The sequence below is a fragment of the Oryzias melastigma genome, linkage group LG24, assembly GCF_002922805.2.
Source record: "Oryzias melastigma strain HK-1 linkage group LG24, ASM292280v2, whole genome shotgun sequence".
Lineage (NCBI taxonomy): Eukaryota > Metazoa > Chordata > Actinopteri > Beloniformes > Adrianichthyidae > Oryzias > Oryzias melastigma.
The window spans coordinates 17,435,516-17,444,979 of record NC_050535.1 but is presented as its reverse complement, the minus strand read 5'-3'; positions in this window follow the sequence as shown (position 1 = coordinate 17,444,979).

The window sequence follows — 9,464 nt, the reverse complement described above, 5'->3', positions numbered from 1 at the left end:
TCAGAGTATAAAGAGTTAAGTACTCAGCAAATCTTTAGGAACATTTTTTGTAGTTTGCATTTATTTGTAACTGAGTCAAAAAACAGAAATCTTACTTTAAAAAAAGAAAGTTTTGGAAAATTGGGATTTTACGACAGTAACTGAAAGATTATACTTCTCATTCTAGATTGTGATTGAAAACATAAATATTTATTTAAAAATTTGATCATTATTCAGTTATTGTTAGGTTAGATCAAATGAATTAAACCTCATTTCTGATCGAAAATGGAAAAAAAACTAAATGAAGCTAAAATAATGTCAACATCATTATTATTTTTAACTTTATTGAGGAAGAGATAATGTATATTAATTAACATTAAGACAAATTTAAATATGCCAGATCATACAATCAGGTTCATTTCCATCTGGAGTCTTATGGCAGGCTTATGTTAAAATAAATTTAAGAGATAGACAGTACACATACAATTATAAAACACTGGTAACATACAATATACAAAATAAAACAAATAAAATACAAAATAAAATTTGCACAGATTTATAATTTTTTAAATCAGAGCTTGTATTGTAGTAAAATGTTCTTATTTCTGGTCATTTGTGATTGCACATTAAAGACGTGAAAAGTATGGGGGAAGATTGGAGCCAATGTTATTTGATTTAATCGTGTTTGGTCCAAAAAAAAAAAAAAGAACTAATAACAAAAACTGTAGCAGTACTATCGTCTCATACAAGGAGGAAAACTCCAAAATCTGCATCTGTTTGTTTAAACTCTAGAAAAGGCCTGTTGCTCCAAAACAACTCTACAAATTTATTTTTTTAAAGTACATTCTGAGAAGACTCTTTCGGAGCTCCTGCTTTGGGCTTTTTGACCAACAAAAAAATAACTACCAGATACAAAAATACATCACAAGCGAAAATGTTTTTCATTTATTTATACTCTAAATGTAGTGGAAAGATCATATTCTTAGAAGCAACAGAGCTTCTTGACTGTTAGAGGAGTAAAATCCCATAATCTGAAAGTTAATACTCCAGTTTTATTTAAAGTTTTCTCTTCAAGATAATTCCTTAAAAGAATATAAATAAATCTGAACCATCAGAGTGTTGAAACTAGGTTACATATGAGCTTAAAAAAGGGAAAAAAAGGTTTTATTTGACAAATTTCACAAATTTACCTTTAAAAGAACTTTTTTTCATACACACATCATCAATGATGTTTTATTTATTTTTTCTTGGGAGATCTTTTAGTAGGTTGAATTGTTAGACACTATACTGTAGGAAGAAACTAAATCCTGTGTGTGTTTTCTAAACAGCGTTAGTGATTGTGGTTTTCAAATGCACTTCAGGGTGCAGATTGAACGAAATCATCGACTGTTTGCTATGTGCTGCAGATAAAACACTAAAAGAAAAGTTTTTGAGTCATTAGAGAATTTTTTGAAAAACTGGGTTCAAACGCAGATTTCAGAAAAAGTTTTAAAAGTATTTGTGTTTTTAAATGTGTTATCATTACCCAGCTGCAGAATTCATTGATGCCAGCTGCTTACTTCATGGTTTCCTGGGATTCCCATAATTCCTTTGTGTTGGACCTGTTCTTCATATCTGCCTCATTGCTGACTCATCTAAAATTTGAAAAAGTAAGAATTCCACATGTTAATAAACTTAGATAGTATTATTAAACAAATATCCTCTAAATCTTAAGGAGTTGCTGTTGTGATTTTCAAATTAAAAGCCTGACCGATGAAGATGTACTGTATAGAAATGGTGTGACTGAGTTTGTTAATTTGGAATAAAATTAAAGGGATTAAAGTCAAATTTTCATATTTTAATTAAAGCATTACAAGACTTCTGTGGTTCCAACAATACTAACAATATAATTAAGGCTCAATCCACAATGAATCACCCGAACATCTGCTGGTTACTGTATAACCGCCACACATTCCTCCACTTGAAGCCTTGCAGCTCATGTGTGTTAAAGCATTCCTGCAGGATGTTCTCTGCTCATCAAAATGTCTCTTTTCTGTAACTTGGTGGCTGGAGGGCACAGATGCTGCCTGTACAGCTACAAATGTTTCAGTGTTTATATTGCTGCGATAAATCAACATAAATGCTGAGTTATCTTGAGGGAGATCTTTATGGGAATGTTTCATTTAGGGAGTGCTGAAGCTTTTTGGCTTCAAGCTTTTAGGTTACAGATATTTTTGGAGAATTTTAGCTATATTTTATCTGGGAATTGTGCTCATTTATTTTTGGACTAAGGGATGTAATGATTCATTTTAATAATCCTTTGATTCATATCATCAATTGTGGTTGAGGATACGATTCATAATCAAGTGTAAATTAAATGTGTGTAAAAACAAACAAGTAAACAAGAATTAAAGTAAAATCCATTGACATTTTGGTTTAATAAAGTTCAACTTATTGTTGATTTTTCACATCAGAAGAGAACATCATAAGAACATTCTACCACACTGTACATGTGTGTCCACACATTCATTTATTACGTTATAATAAAATAATCCTACTATGTCTCAATCCAAATGGTATATTTCAAGATCAATTATAATTAATTTATTTCATTTTTAAATGCTTTTATAATGGTATAGGTCAATTAACAGCTTATCTCAGAGAGATCGATGTGGTTGAATCATAGGAATATAATCCGATTACCAATTCAATATAATTATTCAAATGTTGCATTACCGGCGATAATGCTAGACTGAATGCTTTTTGTTGAAAGTAGTCACTGAAGATGCTTTTTGCTGAAAATTGTGACACAATTTATTTTGCTGAAGGGATTTGCTGAAAAAGCAAAAGCTATGTGCAAAATGTTACATTGGCTAAAAGACTAGAAATTTCGTTAAAGAACCATGAAAGAGCGCTGAAGTTGACCAAAGTTTCTGAAAAATTTGTAGTAATATTGCTTAAAAATCCCTAATACATGCCAATTTTGAAAAAAATATTTAGTGTGCTGCTTAAAAATGAGCTACAGGCCTAATCCGAATTCTTCCCTTCTCCCGATCCCTCCATTTGAAGGGGTATTTTTAGTGCAAGTAGTGTCGGGAATATTTTTTTAAATCTGACCCTCCAAACGGAGAGATACAGACTCCTCTGTTGTGAGGGTAAACTGCGTCGCGCTTGTTTTTTTTTTAAGTTATAAAACCGATGTTGTCATGTATACTTGAGAACTGGAGGCTCCGCGCTAACACTAGCGGACCACCAAATATTGGTTATGTCATCAAATTAAAGTGAAATCCAAATTATGAGACAATATTTTTTATAACTCTCCATTTGGAGGGCTTAATGATGGGGGAGGGAGACAGAGTAGGGAGAAGGAAAGAATTCAGATTGGGCTCAACTCCAAATTACCATAAAAACCAGAGTAGATACCAAATTAGCCACAAAAAAAAAAGCTACCTAATTGCTTAAACACTAGCTAAACTCCAAAATAGCTCAAAATCACTCAGTAAGCAAAATTTGTCAAAAACCTCAGTATGTTGCTAAAATATTAGCTAAAGTTAAAATTAGCATAAAAAACCTCTGTAGCCAAAAAAAAAATCTAGCACATTACGTAAGTACTAGCTAAACTCCAAAATAAGCTAAGACTCCTCAGTAAACTAAATTATTCAAAAAAAATTAAAATGTTGCTAAAATATTAGCTGAACTATTAGCCGAAAAACTTACCGGTATGTAAATCCCAAATTAGCCCCCAAAAAGCTAGCTCATTGCTTAGACACTAACTAAACTCCAAAGTAGCCTAAAATTCCTTAATAAACTAAATTACTCAAAAACGTTAGCCCGTTGCTAAAATACTAGCTAAACTCCAAAATGTTATAAAAGAACCTCAGTAGATGCCAAATTAGCCAAATTAGAATAAGCCTAAAAACCTTCCGTAGATCCCAATTTAGCCGAGAAAAGCTAGCACATTGCTTAAATACTAGTTAAATTCCAAACTGGCCTAAAATTCTTCAGTAAACTAAATTAGTCAAAAACGTTAGCCTGTTGCTAAAATAGAAGCTAAACTCTAAATTAGCCTATAAAAACCACAGTAGATTACAAATTAGCCATATGTTAGCATGTTGCTAAAATATTTGGTAAAATTCAAATTTTATGAAAATGACTACAAAAGATTAAAGCAAGTATAATTAGCTATTTCACCACTTATGGAAGCAGCTGTTTCACCTGAAAAGGAATTTCCGCCATAGTGCCACATCACCATGTTACTGCTGTTATTCCAGGTTTCCCCGTCTTGATAATAACAGGCTGATTTTTGTTAGAGGCCTCACGCTATTAAATGAAAAAGTATCCAAATACTCTGTCAAATCCTGCAGGACAAAGGGAGAGCTGCTAAACCAATAGATCTATCAAATAATAAAGTCTAACAATGAAACATTAAAGAGAGACCTTTTCCCCTAGTGTCTGAGTCATTATTTGGCTTAACAATGAAGCCCACCTTCATAAAACTCCATTTTTAAAATGGGACCCATTCTTCCCCCCTTTTTATGACTACAAAAGAACAACTCATTTGAAAAGATTACATCTCATCAGTACTGGCAGTGAAGAAGCCTTTGGCTGTCATTGTGTTTGCTGTAATTACTGCACTGCAAGTACACTCTCTCTTTCACAACACTAAACAATAGTCTAGGAGATGCACTAAAAGGGTCTCCATCAGGAAGCAGAGCTGTGTGCTACCCCTTCCACACTAATGCAGGTCTGTCAGGTGGGGATTTAGAAGTCGATTTAATACGCCGTGATGGGGGCGAAGATTTCAGCCAGTTGTAAAAAAAAAAAAAAAGGAACATGGTAGAGTTTACGCAGCTAAACTGGAAAATATTCCAAAGCCTCAGGCAATTGGAAAAAGCCCCAGCAATAAAACGCTGACATCACTCGGCTTCGGAAAATGTTTGTTCTGTCGATGTGTGAACATGCTTGTCTGTCTGATTATCAGGGATTTAAATGTAGTTTCAGATATGTACTAATTAGGATGGACAACATTCTCCTGTTGTTTTTCATGTCTGTATACTTGTGCAACAACTGCAATGTCCCTGTAAAGAGTTGCACACTTCACAGTTTAACTAAGACCTAATTCCACCGGACACACCGCAGTTACAGTTTACACAAGAGCAGCCAAGGAAATACCGATGACACTTCTGAGCTCTGGACAAAGAGGAGAAATTAGGCTCCTTCAGGGAGTTCCTGCTTTGACCAAACACCACAGCATTTGTCATATAGCTATGGAAAAAAATACACAAAAATAGAATCACTAAACCTCATGGAAATCAGTCAAATCTCTCACTGTCTCTCTGTGAGCACAATGTGAATCAAGACTAATACTGGAGTTAAGCTAATATTTTAGCAACATGCTAGCTTGTTTGGCTAATTTGGCATTTACTGAGTTTTTTGGAGCTAATTCTCAGTTAAGCTAGTATTTTAACAATGTTCTAGCTTTTTTGGGAAAATTTGACATCTACTGAGGTTTTTTGGGTTAATTTGGAATTAAGCTAATACTTTCTGCAAATTATACAAGTTTAATATCAAAACATCCAGCATGTTTATAACATAATTCAGGAATTACAATAAATTTCTTCAACAAACAGCTTCAGCATCTTCAGCATCACATTCAGCAAATTCCATTCACACTAGCATTATTGTAGATAATGTAACTGTTCTAGTTACAGTGTTGCTTTTGTTTGTTTTTTCTACATTTTATTTGCATAAAGTCACTGTCCTTTGTTTATTATGTGCATAATTAAAAATATATATATATTTCAGATAAAGGATCAGTATCGATATCGGTAATACAGCCCTGTGATTACTAGGAATCGGATCGATAACCATATTCCCAGTATCGCCCACCACTACTCTACAACCCTCTAGGCCTTATGCATAGCATAAAGGTGAAAAAATGACCTTTTTTTTCTTGCATGTGATGCAGAGGTAGTTAAGATGGCTGCCTGACCACATTATTTTTCTTTAAATGTAGATGCATGAGGTAACCTTTAATGTTTTGGGTTTTTTTTTAAAATGAAATTTCTTCTTTTTGCAGTTTGAAACCTGAATAGACCTTGTCCATAGTAGCACCCATGTTGTAATCTGAAATGTCTCTGTCATTTTCCTTTCAGCAGTAGAAACAACAACATGACAACAAGGTTGAAAAAAGCCACAGAACTTTTAGAAAATTACAGAGTTCCAAGCAAATGAATAAGCGCCACAAACTTTGTAATCTGTCTTGATAATAGGCAAACACTGACAGAAACATAGCTGGAAACCATTTTAAAGGCTTCGCTCCATTAACCCAAGTGGAAATGTGAACCTTAGAAAAACAACACAGAGTTGTGGTTTGGGTTTTTTGTCCTTACAGTTTAGATTTGGACGTTGAATTAGTGTCACTGCAGTTTATCAGGTTGAATTTCGTGGTGCTTAGTTGGACCTTCATTTTGTTTCCATGGTTTCCCAGCACTTGGAATACAACACGTATTAAGATTAAATTTTAGAAAATGTATATTTGGTGTCCACACGTGGTGGAGTTCATAAGTTATCCAATGATTGTTCTTATTGTTGCCTAAAAGCTGACATTTTCTCATGAGGAACTTCAGACTTTACAACCAGAGCTCCTCACTGCAGCAGAGAAACTCAAACTAAATTAGAAAACGACCAATAGCTTTAAAGAGCTCCAACAGTCCCGCCCTTATCACAGCATGAGGCACGAGGCGTCTTTTATTTTGAAAGTAATCATTCTCTCAAACGTAAAAAATGATTTCCCATGTTGAGAAAATGCAAGTTTCGTTTTGATATTTCTGTTTTTATCCATGCCCAAAAAGAAGCATAATTGATATTTATTCTAAAAAAATACATAGTAACGAACAGCAGTATCAAAATAAAACACTGCGGCTCCTACTAAGTTTTGGTCAATAGAAAATCAGCCCAAACGGCTCTTTTACCGTCAAAGGTTCAGACCTGTGGTCTAGAACAACAAAAAACACATTTTTTATTTCCTACTTTGATATAAAATGTTACTTTTCTGTTTGAGTTTTTATAGTATTGTGGGTTTTCCTTTGGCACTCCAGCTTCCTCCCACAGTTTAAGAATATGGTTCACAGGTTAATTGATCAGTTTAAATTGGTGTGAATATATATTTTTGTGTGGTTGTATGGCCATGAAGATTGATTGGCGACTTGTCCAGTGTGTGCCCCACCTTCAACAGTGGAGGGGATAGGCTCCAGCAACCGCGTAACCCCTAAACCAAATTAATTCATCCCATATTTTATTTTTTTTATTATTAATTTCCTAACATTGTAGAGATTTTTTTAGTAACTTAACAGCTACAGAGTAGTTTCTGAAAACCTTAAAATAAACAAATATATCATGACTGGGATATTTTTGAGTCCTTCAAAACAACAATAAACATGTGTTAGCTTATTGAATTCATGTGGGAAACGAGCTATTTTATTAAAGTTTTTTAAAAGGTCACTCATACCCAATGAAAGGTAATTTATCTTACGACATGTTTGTTCACACAAGGAGCTTTTTTTTCCTGTGCTTTCCTTTTTATTGTAGGGAACAAACATTGCCTGAGGTTCATCAGTTGGAACTTGGATTGATTGCATTTAGCCATTGAGCTTTTAAGTGAAAGCATTCAAAAACTGTCAGGATTTCTTCTATTTTGTGCCAGCATCCAAAGAAGAAATGTCAAACTGACTTCATAAAATGATCCTACTGTATAAAAATCCCTGCTTTCTTTTGATAGTTGTTAGATTGTTGGTCATTTTTTACCCTTTTGTGTATTTACGTCTTTATATTCATGCATAGTGTGACAAAGTAGTTGCATCTACTTTGCACTTATGGTTGGCACATTTTAAAATGTCTAGTAGGAACAAAACAGACTGCACATGTTCAAAGTTGTTTATTGATTTTGTGATCTCTCACCTCATCTTCCTGATGCCCACAGGACAAAATGGTGGCCAAGCCTGTGACTTCCTGTTTAAGGGTGGGGCACAGGAAGTGAGACGGGTTTAAATTGTTTGCTTACCTTTTGATTTGTAATGTTTTGAGGTGTTTGTTTATTTATGTTTGTTTTGTTTACAGGACTTTAAATGTATTGTTTGCAGGACATTTCTATCTTTTGTCTTTCTTTTTTCCTATTGTTTGGTCAAGGTGACTTCCTTCCTGGGCGTGGCCAGCCAATTAGCTGATATCTATAAAAGGGAAGAAGCTCAGTCTAAAGGGAGGCTGGCAGAGGGAAGGAGCTTGTGTGAGCTGTGCAATGCTGAATAAAACTCTGTTCCTGATCTTTAAAGAAGTCTGCCTCCTATGTTAACCAGGCCACCCCTGTCACACCACATTGTGACACATAGAATAAAAAGTAATGGTTGCTAGAATATCTGGAAGAACAAATTTTATCACAGCAGTGCTGGACCAATCAGCAGCTGACATCTTGTTTCCTTGGCAGGATCCTTCGTGGCTTCTGTTTTTTTCATGCCCCCTGTAGCTCAGACAGGCTGAGTCAGACTCAATAATCCGTTCTGCACCTTTAATTTCTCCACGCTTTCCTCTGCGGGACTTGATGACACGACTGGAGCCGGATTCAGCTGGGTTCACTTTTTCCAGCGGTTTTCACACTCACATGCAAACGGGAGCCACGTGACTAAAAAAAAAAGCATTACCGCCTGCTTCTCATTACTTTAACTGTTGATTTAGTGAGTCTATGGCAGCTGGATACAAGCTCATAACCCTGCTGGTTTGAGGACAATTTCAAAAGGCCATACCTTCCAAAAATAAGAAATCAGCTGTAATCATGTCTTACCGTGTATTCAACTAATTTAAAAAATGATATGAGACAAGCTAGTCTCAATAAATAAAGTTTGCACAAATGTAATTATTTTATAAATGCGCAACTTTTTAAAGCATTTATAAAGACTAGTGGAAAAGTTTGATGGAGAAAATGTATTTGAAGAGTTTGGCTTCTAGTAAAGTAACCAAGTGTACATTCAGATTTTGAGTACTTTGTGTTTCACCATTAGTTGACCTTTCCCATTAAAATAGAATAGAATATAGATGTAAGATCCCTAAAAGGATATAGAAGCAATATGTGTGTATATATATATATATATATATATACACTAGTTTCTTGTGTGCAAAACATTTTGGTATGCATTAGAATCTATCCAAAGAATAGGAAACAGTATCTAGTGGACGACAGAAAAAAAATGCAGCCCAAAAGAAACTATCTGGTGTATAAGAGAAAGTATTTGGTGCTCACAAAAAACTATCTGGTGTGTAAGAGGAAGTATCTGATGTTTAAGAGGAAGTACCTGGTGTGTAAGAGGAAGTATCTGGTGCTCACAAAAAAATAATTGACCAATCATATTTTTGTAGTTAAACAGACTTTAGATATGAAAACATACACAAACAACAACTCACAAAAAACAAACACACACACACACACACACCCCCACACAGATCAATGTAGTGGC